Source organism: Lithobates pipiens, unplaced genomic scaffold, assembly GCF_037356315.1.
Source record: "Lithobates pipiens isolate NorthernLeopardFrog02 unplaced genomic scaffold, aLitPip1_a1.2 Scaffold_8, whole genome shotgun sequence".
Taxonomy (NCBI): domain Eukaryota; kingdom Metazoa; phylum Chordata; class Amphibia; order Anura; family Ranidae; genus Lithobates; species Lithobates pipiens.
Window position 1 is genome coordinate 392,704,359 of NW_027507903.1, and position 14,431 is coordinate 392,718,789.

Sequence of the window (14,431 nt, forward strand, 5' to 3'; positions counted from 1 at the left end):
ACTGTTTTCTCGTCATATATGATATATGGTCTGTATATGTTTTGATCTTGCATTCTGCTGCTATATTCTACAACTTTGAGACATGTTTATCTGTCATTGTTTTTAACAAAATTTCCTATCTATAATAAATGAAAACTTTTTTTTATATATTATGATGTTTTTTGTGCCTATAAATTCCAAGCCCTTTTATTGAATTTTGTCTTCTCTACAGCATTCCCGTGTGTTCCTGTTGCCTGTATCTGAGATCTGTTCCTGTTTCCCGACCCAAATTGCCTCTGACGATTCCTGCTGCCTGCACCTGACCCGGCTTGTTTGACCACTGCATCTGCCTGCTCTTTCTGCTACTTCGCTGCCAGCCCTTCACCAACCCGGCTTGTATCCTACTCTTCTGCCTCCGCACCTGCTCCCGACGTGTCCGCCAGTGTATGACCCGGCTCTGTACCTACCCTCTCTCCTGCCTGGAGAATCCGGCTGTACTGCCGTTTGTCCTGCAACTGCTTCTGATTCCATGGTCTGCGATCCATCAGGCACTCGTGCGACTCTGCACTCTTGCGCCTCCTGTCTGCTCTACCAGGGGGCCTCAATTCGAGGTAGGGATGAGCCGAGCACCCACCCAGTTTGGTTTGCACCAGAACCTGCGAACAGAACGAAAATTTGCGCAAACGTTAGAACCCCGTTAAAGTCTATGGGACTCGAAAGTTCAAAATCAAAAGTGCTAATTTTAAAGGCTAATATGCAAGTGATTGTCCTAAAAAGGGTTTAGGGACCCGGGTCCTGCCCCAGGGGACATGTGTCAATGCAAAAAAAAGTTTTAAAACTGCAGTTTTTTCGGGAGCACTGATTTTAATGATGCTTAAAGTGAAAAAAAAGTGAAATATTCCTTTAAATATCATACATGGGGGGTGTCTATAGTATGCCTGTAAAGTGGCACGTGTTTGCCATGCTTAGAACAGTCCCTGCACAAAATGACCTTTTTAAAGGAATAAAAGTCATTTAAAACAGCTTGCGGCTTTAAATGTAATGTCTGGTCCCGGCAATATGGATGCAAATCAGTGAGACAAACGGAAAGGGTCAGCCCACAATCCATTACCATGCCCTTTGGGTCTTGTATGGATATTAAGGGGAACCCCATACCCAAATTAAAAAAAGGAAAGGCGTGGGGCCCCCAGGCCCTATATACTCAGAACAGCAGTATACAGGCGGTGCAAACAAGACAGGGACTGTAGGTTTGTTGTTAAGTAGAATTTGTTTGTAATTTTGAATTGGTAAATTTTTAAAGTGTAGCTCCAGCCAAAAAATCTATTTTTAGCTTTTTGGAAAACATAGGGAAGGGTTATCACCCCTGTATAATTGTTTTGGCCGTCCGTCTTTTTTCATCTCACTTCTGAGAACTATTATATCAAGAATTGTAATTACATGCCATTGTTGAACAGTGGTAGAAAAATTGGGCCTTTGGTGGTGGTGGTGCTGGTGCCACAACACTGTAAGTCCTCACAGTTACTCTTGGTGGGCACTGGAACGGGCCCTGCTTTGAAATATTATATCAAGAATTGCAATTACATGCACCTGTTGAACAGGGGCAGAAAAATTGGGCCTTAGGCACTGGTGCCACAGTACTACAACACCTCACAGAAACTCTAGTTTCTAGTTTCTCAGAGCACAGGAATGAGCCCTGCTGCAAAATATTGCATCAAAAATTGTAATTACACTCCCCTGTTAAACAGGGGCTGAAAAATTGTGCCTTAGGCACTAGTGCTGGTGCCACAACACTGAAACCCCTCACAGATACTCTAGTTGGAGCACAGGAATGAGCCCTGCTGCAAAGTGCGTTGTAGAGACCTTTCTGCAAGGCCTCCTGAAGATGTTACATCCTTTGCTCCCTCTGCGATGGCAAGATAAGGTCCGCAACCTTACCCTTGTAATGTGGATCAAGGATGGTTGCCAGCCAGTAATGATCCACCTCCATGATCCGAAGAATACGAGAATCCTTCTGCAGGCTTTAACTAGATGCCGACCGCCGGCTGTCAAATGACGGCCAGGCGGCGCACCTATTGTGGCGGGAGGCCGTCATATGACGGCCTCCCGTTTAAACAGGGAATGCACGCGATCGTGCGCGCGCATCCCTGTTTCTTCGGTGGCGGCGTGTCACGGAGACACCGCTCGCCACCGAAGGGGTTGAACAGCCATTCGTTATGGCTGTTCATCACAGCCGATCACAGATGGTCACACCCCGAACGTGCACGGCGCATGCGCGCGATCGCGAGCGCGCTGCGCGTGCATGTTGGTGGCGGCGTGTTCCCCCGGGAACACTGCTCGTCACAGACGCTGGTAAACAGCCATTGGCCGGCTGTTTACCCACGTGATCGGCTGTGATCCTTTCACAGCCGACCACTAAAATGTAAACAAACCGCGGTAACGGGATGTTACCGGGTTCTCCTCCTCACACACCGATCGTGTGTGAGGAGGAGATTGCGGTAACATCTCGTTACCGCATACAGTGTACACCAATCATACTGATTGCCCCCCCCCAATAAAGAGGACCTGTCACCACCCCTCATAGTACCTGTCAATCACAGTCCATCAGAGTACCTGTCACAGTCCATCAGAGTATTTGAGTACCTGTCCCAGCCCATCAGAGTACCCGAGTACCTGTACCCGGCCCATCAGAGTACCCGAGTACCTGTCCCAGCCCATCAGAGTACCCGAGTACCTGTCACAGCACATCAGAGTACCCGAGTACCTGTCACGGCACATCAGAGTACCCGAGTACCTGTCCCAGCCCATCAGAGTACCCGAGTACCTGTGCCGGCCCATCAGAGTAACCGAGTACCTGCCACGGCCCATCAGAGTACCCGAGTACCTGTCACGTCCCATCAGAGTACCCGAGTACCTGTCACGTCCCATCAGAGTACCCGAGTACCTGTCACGACACATCAGAGTACCCGAGTACCTGTCACGGCACATCAGAGTACCCGAGTACCTGCCACGGCCCATCAGAGTACCCGAGTACCTGTCACGTCCCATCAGAGTACCCGAGTACCTGTCACGACACATCAGAGTACCCGAGTACCTGTCACGGCACATCAGAGTACCCGAGTACCTGTCACGGCACATCAGTGTACCCGAGTACCTGTCACGGCCCATCAGGGTACCCGAGTACCTGTCACAGCCCATCAGGGCACCCGAGTACCTGTCACGGCCCATCAGGGTACCCGAGTACCTGTCACGGCCCATCAGGGTACCCGAGTACCTGTCACGGCCCATCAGGGTACCCGAGTACCTGTCACAGTCCATTAGAGTACCGAGTACCTGTCACAGTCCATTAGAGTACCGAGTACCTGTCACAGTCCATTAGAGTACCCGAGTACCTGTCACCAGGCCATCAGAGTACCCGAGTACCTGTCACCAGGCCATCAGAGTACCCGAGTACCTGTCACCAGGCCATCAGAGTACTTGAGTACCTGTCACCAGGTCATCAGAGTACCCGAGTACCTGTCACAGTCCATTAGAGTACCGAGTACCTGTCACAGTCCATCAGGGTACCCGAGTACCTGTCACAGTCCATTAGAGTACCGAGTATCTGTCACAGCCCATCTGAGTACCCGAGTACCTGTCACAGTCCATTAGAGTACCGAGTACCTGTCACAGTCCATTAGAGTACCTGTCACAGTCCATTAGAGTACCGAGTACCTGTCACAGTCCATTAGAGTACCGAGTACCTGTCACAGCCCATCTGAGTACCCGAGTACCTGTCACAGCCCATCTGAGTACCCGAATACCTGTGACAGTCCATTAGAGTACCGAGTACCTGTCACAGTCCATTAGAGTACCGAGAACCTGTGACAGTCCATCAGGGTACCCGAGTACCTGTCACAGTCCATCAGGGTACCCGAGTACCTGTCACAGTCCATTAGAGTACCGAGTACCTGTCACAGTCCATTAGAGTACCGAGTACCTGTCACAAACCATTAGAGTACCGAGTACCTGTCACAGTCCATTAGAGTACCGAGTACCTGTCACAGTCCATCAGGGTACCCGAGTACCTGTCACAGTCCATTAGAGTACCGAGTACCTGTTCCAGTCCATCTGTGTACCAGAGTACCTGTCACAGTCCATCTGAGTACCCGAGTACCTGTCACAGTCCATCTGAGTACCCGAGTACCTGTCACAGTTCATCTGAGTACCCGAGTACCTGTCACAGTCCATATGAGTACCTGTCACCGCCCTTCAGAGTACCCAAATACCAGTCACCAAACCATCAGAGTACCTGTCACCAGGCCATCAGAGTACCCGAGTACCTGTCACCAGGCCATCAGAGTACCCGAGTACCTGTCACCAGGCCATCAGAGTACCCGAGTACCTGTCACCAGGCCATCAGAGTACCCGAGTACCTGTCACCAGGCCATCAGAGCACCCGAGTACCTGTCACCAGGCCATCAGAGTACCCGAGTACCTGTCACCAGGCCATCAGAGTACCCGAGTACCTGTCACCAGGCCATCAGAGTACCCGAGTACCTGTCACCAGGCCATCAGAGTACCCGAGTACCTATCTCCAGCCCATCAGAGTACCCGAGTACCTATTTGCAGCCCATGTCTCATAGAATATACGTTGGGGTGTTTGCTTTCCAAAATGGGGTCATTTTCTGGGTAATTTCACTGTCCTGTGGTCCAGGACCTTCAAAAGTGTGATGGGTAGGAATGAAATGAGATGTGTCATTTATGCTCCTAGAACGCCTGAACGTACTACTTCAATGTTCGGCCTCTCTATGTGGCCAGGCTGTGTAAAAGTCCTACACATGTGGTATCGCCATACTCGGGAGGAGTAGCAGAATGTATTTTGGGGTGTAATTTTTGCTATATACATGCTATGTGTTAGAAATATCTTATAAATTGACAATTTTGTGTAAAAAAAAATGCGTTTTAATTTTTTTACACATATTCCAAAAACTTCTGGAAAAAAATTAACCATTCAAAAGACTCATTATGCCTCACAGATTATACGTTGGGGTGTTCGCTTTCCAAAATGGGGTAATTTTATGGGAAATTCCATTGTCCTGGTACTCCAGGGCCTTCAAAAGTGTAATAGGTGGTTGAGAAATGAGATGCGTCATTTTTGCTCGTAGAACGTCTGAAGGTACTACATCAATGTTAGTGCTCTGTATGTGGCCAGGCTGTGTAAAAGTCTCACACACGTGGTATCGCCGTACTCGGGAAGAGTAGCAGAATGTATTTTGGGGTGTAATTTTTGCTATATACATGCTATGTGTTAGAAATATCTTATAAATTGACAATTTTGTGTAAAAAAATGCGTTTTAATTTTTTTCCACATATTCCAAAAACTTCTGGAAAAAAACTAACCATTCAAAAGACTCATTATGCCTCACAGATTATACGTTGGGGTGTTTGCTTTCCAAAATGGGGTCATTTTATGGGAAATTCCATTGTCCTGGTACTCCAGGGACTTCAAAAGTGTAATAGGTGGTTGAGAAATGAGATGCGTCATTTTTGCTCGTAGAACGTCTGAAGGTACTACATCAATGTTGGTGCTCTGTATGTGGCCAGGCTGTGTAAAAGTCTCACACAGGTGGTATCGCCATACTCGGGAAGAGTAGCAGAATGTATTTTGGGGTGTAATTTGTTGTATGCATATGCTGTGTGTGAGAAATAACCTGATAATATGACAATTTAGTAAAAAAACAAAACAAAAAAAAAATCTTCATTTTGCAAAGAATTGTGGGAAAAAATGACAACTTAAAAAAACTCACCATGCTACTTACTTAATACCTTGGGATGTCTACTTTGTAAAAAGTTTGTAAAAAAAATTTGGGGGGTATTTGTACTTTCCTGACTTGTTAGTGTCTCAAGAAATGAGGTACACCTGATGTACTGAACGCCTGATCAGAAGTGATCAATTTTCAGTGATTGGCACCATAGTTTGTAGACTCTATAACTTTCACAAAGACCAAATAATATATACTAATGTGGGTTATTTTTACCAAAGATATGTAGCAGTATAAATTTTGGCCAAAATTTATGAAGAAAAATTACTAATTAGCAAAAATGTATGACAGAAACGAAGAAAAAGGCATTTTTTTCACAAAATTTACGTTTTATTTTATTTATAGCACAAAAAAAAAAAACCACTAGTGATTAAATACCACTAAAAGAAAGCTCTATTTGTGTGGAAAAAAGGACGCAAGTTTCATATGGATACAGTGTTGGATGACTGAGTAATTGTCATTCAAACTGTGAGAGCGCTGAAAGCTGAAAATTGGTCTGGTCAGGAAGGGGGTGTAACTGCACTGTATTGAGGTGGTTAAAGGATCAGGGAGGCCATGCAGCATAGGTTAGCTGAGGCACCTGGAGTCCTCTGAGTCACTAAGGATGACATGATCCGCAGCCACCTCCTCCCAGCCACATGCAAGTCCATGTGTTTCTTGGGACTGTAAACGATCCCTTAAAGACTGCTGCTGATGCCGAGTGCCAGGCTCCACCTTCATGCTGACACAATCCTCCTCCTCGTCCTCTTCCTGTGTGATCGGCGGGCCAGCATGAACACTGTCTGGATAAAGGGGGCCTTGAGAGGTAAGGAAGTCCTCCTCTTCCTGCCTCTGTTCTGCCTCAAGTGCCCTGTCCATTTTTCCACGCAGCGTGTGCTCCAACAGGTAGACAAGAGGGACAGTGTCACTGATGCATGCACTGTCATTGCTCACCATCCTCGTGGCCTCCTCAAATGGTGACAGAACAGTGGATGCATCCCTGATCATGGTCCACTGGCGTGGGGAAAAAAAACAAGCTCCCTTAACCCTGTCCTGGTGCCATAGTCGCACAGGTACTCATTGATGACCATCTGCTGTGTGCAGCCGCTGCAGCATGGCCAACGTTGAGTTCCACCTGGTGGGCATGTCACAGATTAGGCGGTTCTTGGGCAGGTTCAATTCCTTTTGGAGGTCAGCCAGCCGAGCACTGGTATTATATGACCAGCATAAATGCACACAGACTTTCCTGGCCTGGCTCAGGACATCCTGTAAGCCCAGGTACCTGCCCAAGAACTGCTGCACCACCAAGTTAAGGACGTAAGCCAAACAGGGAACATGAGTCAGTTGTCCCTGTCAAAGGGCGGAGAGGAGGTTGGTGCCATTGTCGCAAACCACCATTCCTGGCTTAAGCTGGCGTGGCGTCAACCACCTCTCAGCCTTCCTCTGTAGAGCTGACAGAATCTCTGCTCCAGTGTGGCTCCTGTCCCCCAAGCACACCAGAGCAAGCACCGCATGGCATCTTTGTACCTGCGTACTTGCGTAGCCCCTTGAACGCCTATGGAGAACCACTGGTTCCGAGGACACAGAAAGAGGCCATGGAGGAAGAAGAAGAGGAGGGGGTGGAGGTGAGAGGCGTGTCAGAATCACCAGTAGCAGCATGTTGGAGGCGGGGTGGCAGAACAACCTCCAACACTACTGCACCTTGTCCTGCATCCTTCCCAGCTTGCAGCAGAGTCACCCAATGCGCTGTGAAAGATAGGTAACGTCCTTGTCCTGAACCATGAGTTAGCGGTAATATGCACCTTACCGCTGACCGCCCTGTCCAGCGAAGCCAAGACATTGCCTTCCACATGCCGGTAGAGAGCCGGAATCGCCTTCCGTGCGAAAAAGTGGCTTTAGGGATTTGGCCACGCAGAGTGGAAGAGATCAGTGGAAGAGATCAGGAGACTGGAGGATCTAGTCTCTACAGCGCGAAATAAACAAGAACAACACTCCCAGGCATGGACATCCTGGATTATGTTCATATACTCGGAGGAATAGCTATGTTGGTCACTTGAATGGTAGAACATCACAGATGGCATTACACACAGTAAACCGGGATCCACCACTCCCATACCCCCCCCCCATTCCCTTGTGACTCTCGCTAACCCCTTCCCTTATATTTCTCTTACATCTCTTTTCTCTATTTCGTTTCTACTACCACTCTCTGTGGAATCTCTATGTTCCCAACTACTTGGTCTCTGAGATATTTCTCAGATGTATCCAGATTAAGGGTACACAGTGTCTACTTACATCCACTTCAGTTTATTTACATCACCAAATGTTAATCGCAAAATTTGAATGTTTAACTGCAAACATCAATGTAATTACTACCAATATGCCATGTACGTATTTGCGCACATTAAGCCTGATGATGGACATTGTACCATTTTTTAAATGTCAATTCTTTGATATCTTTCTTTTTTGTTCCTGAAAAAATAACAATAAAATGTATATTTGGAAAAAAAATAGTGGCGTTAGGGAACCTGCCACTGAGGAACTGCACATTCCACAAACTCGCGGAAGGGCAGAGCCTACCAACTGGAAAGGCAGCAGTTGAAGTGCTAGCAATTTAGCCAAGCTAGCATTCAACCGCTGGGCATGTGGATGGTTGGAATTGAACTTCTTTCGGTGGTGCAGCAGCTGGGGCAGGGAAATTTGCCTGGTACAATCGGACATCGGTGTACCGATAGCAGATTGCCCCCAAGTACTTGGCTGTGATATACCTAATTCTACACCTTCATTCAACTTTTGGAATACCGCGCAGAGGCAGCGCCCTACACATGCGGAGCTATGTGGTGTGATGCAGTCGGTGTGCTGCCCTTAAGCTGGCCTATGGAGGGCATCCTGCCTAGTTGGAGATGTGCCTCCTCCTCCTCTCTCCTTTCAGGCACCCACCTGGAGTCAGTGACCTCATCATCCCCTCCCTCCTCATCACTGGAGCAAACCTAGCAGTATGCTGCAGCTGGGGGAACATGACTGCCAGATTGCTGTTCTTCTTGGGCACCCCCTCTCTCTGGGCTAATTTTACTGCTTTCCTCTAGCTGGGTACCATCATCAGAGCCTTCAAAACGCTGGGCATCCTCCTGGAGCATGTACCCAACACTGTGGTCAAACTTTACCAAGTCTTCGGCATGTTGCAGCTCAACAAAAGAAAGGACAGGCGTGTCCCATGGCAACGTGCTGATGAGGATGTACCGTGTCCACGACCAGCACTGTTGCCTCTAGACACAGAGCCTGCTTGCCCTCTTTTATTGGCTCGTGACTGTCTGCCTGTAGCCTTAAGTGCACACTGTGCAGAGTACACAGTACACCAACTGTAATTATTGCAGATGCCTGCCTGTGGTATAGGATCAGAAGAACACCAGCAATTGGGGTAGCTTTATGTGCACACTGTGCCGAGTACACAGTACACCAACTGTAATTACTTCTGCTGCCTACCTGTGGTATAGGATCAGAAGAACACCAGCAATTGGGATAGCTTTAAGTGCACACTGTGCAGAGTACACAGTACACCAACTGTAATTACTGCAGCTGCCTGCCGGTGGTATAGGATCAGAAGAACACCAACAATTGGGGTAGCTTTAAGTGCACACTGTGCCAAGTACACAGTACACAAACTGTAATTACTGCAGCTGCCTGCGGTATAGGATCAGAAGAACACCAGCAATTAGGGTAGCTTTAAGTGCACACGGTGCAGAGTACACAGTACACCAATTGTAGTTACTGCAGCTGCTTGCTGTATAGAATCAGAAGAACACCAGCAATTGGGGTAGCTTTAAGTGCACACTGTGCAGAGTACACCAACTGTAATTACTGCAGCTGCCTGCCTGTGGTATAGGATCAGAAGAACACCAGTAATTGGTGTAGCTTTATGTGCACACTGTGCAGAGTACACAGTACACCAACTGTAATTACTGCAGCTGCCTGCCTGTAGTATAGGATCAGAAGAACACCAGCAATTGGGGTAGCTTTAAGTGCACACTGTGCAGAGTACACAGTACACCAACTGTAATGACTGCAGCTGCCTGCCTGTGGTATAGGATCAGAAGAACACCAGCAATTGGGGTAGCTTCAAGTACACACCGTGCAGAGTACACAGTAGACCATTATACATTACACATTATATATTTCTTTTATGCATGTACAGTGTAAGGTTTTTTTAAGAGATCTTCATTATGTACGGCCCCTTTAAGAGAACCTATCTTGAGTGCATGATTGTCAATGCGTGTCAATTTACAACATTGAGCTCTATAGTTCATGATTTAGTGCCCCAGTATTTAATGTATATATATATATATATATATATAATGTATATTATAATCACAATAAGGATATGCGTTCCGATCAACTCAATAATCCACTGTAGCTTCCTTTTTAGTAGATGCCGATTGCCTTTCAGACAGTCCGTGTCTTTGCTGTGTGTATGTTTGTTTATTTTTAATTTTGAAAGTGTCAAGCTCATTTTTTCTGCTAGCCGGAGTGTTTGTGGCAATGCGGGTCTTGATTTCATATCGAGGCTTGAAAGTTCACTACTGGAACGCATCCCTCAATGTGAGATGGAGGTGTGGAACGCCCTTCACATCGAGGCTTGCAACACAGACCGGTCCTACATTTTGGAGGAACCAAAAGGTATCGGAACGCATTTCGTGCTGTAAAATAGAGGCGTGGAATGCACGCCTGGTGGCCATTTTGACGCAAAACGGAAATTGATTGCGGTGACACAGAGAGATGGATTCTCGTCATTGGGGCCAAATCTTCTACAAATGTGAGTCAGGCTGCAGTGGAGGTACACCCCAGATGAAGTCTACTGAGATGAAACGTGTTGGAAGGACTCCACTGCCGCCATTTTATATTTACAAAGCGCTTGAAACTACTTTTAAAATGTAAGTTTGATACTACTTTTAAAAAAAACTGTACTGGTTATACGGAATTACGCTATATGGTCCTATCTCTTTATGCTATATATCTATCGGTTGGAGCTTGGTATTATCTACATTTATCTGGAGAGAGCTTGGCATTATTTACATTTATCTGGAGAGAGACCTTCCATAAGTTTGGGGACGCAATGCCAGAAACTTCACTTATCTGCTGACATTATAAAGCGTTTGTGACCCATAGAATGTATGTTCCTTTGGGTCTGAACCATCTGGTAAGCCCACATCTGTAGAGGTGGTGGTGTCGTCACGTGGGTGGCTGCACGTGGCATCCTTAGATTTGGTGGTCTAATTATCATCCAGCATCTGATTTAACACTTGGGACTTTTTCTTTGCACTGAAAGGACTTTTTACACATTTTTATATTCATTTTTTTTATTTTATTTATTTAATTTTATTTAATTTTTTATATTTTTTTGTGTGATGCTAATTTGTTTGGGCACATACAAGTGTACTGTATACGAGTTTAATGTTTCATTATATTGGCCACGTTATCACTAATTAAGCACAATATATATTTGATATTATATTAATTATTATATATTTATTTGTATAATTTCTTACACACATATGTGGTTTTTGGCACTGATTTAGTTAGGCCACTTATTTAGATTTTTAGCGCTACACTTTATGTAATCTTCACACTATATTACTGCAAAGGTCTAGGAAACGCAACATTTTAGTAAAAAATACACTAAAGGAAATTATAGGGCAAACAAACGCAATATATTACTAAATTTTTGGTAAAATATAAAAGACAAGGGTGCACTAGGTAAGCAGATACCCAACATGTCAAACCTTAAATTTGGGGGTGCCCATGAAATAACTCCCCCGATGCGTGTGCTTACCTTTGTACATGCGTATATGTGGGGGTAAGGGGGCCTCAAAAAAAATTTGCGGGGAGGCAAGTTAATGAGCTTGGGTATAAAGCCTTTTTTCTTTGCTTAACTTTTTTTTTTCATCACATAGGACAGGTCTTGACAAATTTGCTTTGAATGAGAGGGTTTTGCGTTTTTTTTTAACACGTTTGAAAAATCATTTTAGTCCTGAAGATTACATAAAACCCCCAAAATAATATATATTTTATAAAAAGAGACACCTAGAGAATAAAATAGCGGTAGTTCAAATTTTTTATGTCACACAACATGTTTACTCAAATTTCAGTGGGGTTAGGGGGGTAGGGGTCTGTCAGTAGGGGGTGGGGTGGTTTTTGAGGGGGTTGGGGGTCTGTCAGTAGAGGGAGGGGGTAGTATTATGGGATCTGTCAGTGGAGGAGAGGCAGAGGGTAGTATTTGGGGGGTTGGTGGTCTGTCAGTGGAGGGATGGGATGGTATTTGGGGTGGTTGGGGTCTGTCAGTGGAGGGAGGGGTGGTATTTGGGAGGGTTGGGGTCTGTCAGTGGAGAAAGGGGGTGGAATTTAGGTGGGGTTGCGAGGTCTGCCAGTGGGGGGGGAGAAGTATATGGGGGGGTTGAGATGGTTTGTCCATGGGGGGTGTGGGTTGGTTGGGGGCGATAGTTGGTGGGGTGTGGGTCAGTAGTTGGGGGTTAGGGAAGAGGTCGGTAGTTGGTTGGGTGGGGGTGTATCAATGGAAGGCAGGGAGTAGTTGGGAGTATGTCAGTGAGGAGCTGGGGGGAAGAGTAGTGGAGGGTATGAGGGTCTGTCAGTGGGGGCAGGGATTGGTAGTAGTAGGGGTGGCATCCCTCTCTCCACTGACAGACCCCCAACCCCCTCAAATACTACCCCTACCCCCCATTGACAGACCCCAACCCTCCAAAATACCACCCCCTTCCTCCACTGACAGACCCCCTTTTAGACCCTTCATGTCTCATTAAAGCAGAGGTTTCGGAACCCTCCCCCACCCAGGTGTCACATTTGGCACCTTTCAGGGGGAGGGGGGTGCAGATACCTGTCTAAGACAGGTATTTGGACCCACTTCCAGGCATAGAATCCCCCGTCTTGTCTGCTGGGACACGCACGGGTCCCAGAGACAGCACGGACCATTTACATTGTGCTGCGCCACTCACGCATGCGCAGAAGGGAACCGGGAAGTGAAGCCGCAAGGCTTCATTTTCTGATTCCCATAGCGAAGATGCTATGGACCGAGGGACGGTTCGGTCTCGGGTGCTGACATCGCTGGACCCTGTGACAGGTGAGTGTACTTATTTTAAAAGTCAGCAGCTGCAGCATTTGTAGCTGCTGACTTTAAAACATTTTTTTGTGGGTCTCCCGCTTTAAAGAGAACCTGTCAACAAAAAATCAGCACATAGGGGACTATGTGACAAAAAAAGTTAAAAATGAACCACTTGTGGACCACCAGGAAAGATATACTGCGACAGGGCGGCTGCTCTGCGCTGGATCAAGTACCTATTATGTGATCTGCGTGCTGGGGTAGGGAGCGCACCTGCATGCCCCTGCCACCCTGGTTGTGCTATAATTGGCTGCAGCACCAACCAATTAGCGGGTGTCGGCTGCTGATTGGTCGCCAGCACCTAACGGTTGGCTCTGGACATTACCAAATAGAGCCCTGTATGTGTAAACAAACACATCTCTTCTGACAGCAACAATGTTTTTTTTTACATTGCTTGGTAGAAACACCTCACACAGCACATGAGGCACACGGTTAACCCTTTGATTGCCCCTGATGTTAACCCTTTCCCTGCCAGTGTCATTAGTACAGTGACAGTATATATTTTTAGCATTGATCACTGTATTAGTGTCACTGGTTCCCAGAAAGTGTCAGATAATGTTCGATTGTCTGCCGCAATATTGCAGTCCCACTATACGTTGCTGCTCACAGCCATTACTAGTAAAAAATATAACATAAATAAAAATTCCAGTATATATTCCATAGTTTGTAGATACTATAACTTTTGCACAAACTAATCAATGTAATCTTATTGGGATTTTTTTCTACCACAATTATGTAACAGATTACATATCTGCCTAAATTGATGATGATTTTTTTTAAATTATTGGATGTGTTTTATAACATAAAGTAAACATTTTGTTTTTTTTAAATTGTCTGTATTTTTTTGTTTTTATCGCAAAAAATAAAAATGCAACGGTGATCAACTACCACCAAAAGAAAGCTCAATTTGTGGGAAAAAAAGGACATAAATTCCATTAATGTACAGCATCAGATGTCCACGCAATTGTCAGTTAAAGTAACGCAGTGCCGTATTGCAAAAAATTGCCTATTGATGATGGGGGGGGGGGGGGGGGATAAATCTTCCAGAGGTCAAGTGGTTAAGCAAAAAAAATAGAGGCCCTACCACCCCCACATATAAGCACATATGAATATAAACACAAATGTCGGGGAGTCTACGTTTAAAAACATTTATTGCAATACAAATGTTACATATTGTTGCGCACGCCGGAGTGAGAGTGAAATTTCTAGCACCAGACCTCCTCCGTAAAGCTCAACTGATCACCTATAGGGGGCTTTTGAAGCTTCACCAATAGAAAATATCGTTTGTCACTATTTCACAGGCGAACGTAAATTTAAGGTTTGACATATTGGGTATCTATTTCCTTGGTGCGACCTCGTCTTTTATATTTTACCAAAATTAGGTAACTTCTTGCATTTGTTTGCCCTAAAAATTCACTTTTTTTACTGAAATGCTGCGTTTCCTAGTCCTTTGCCTTAATATTGTGAGACACAAAAAAATGTAACTACCACTATTTTACTCTCTAGG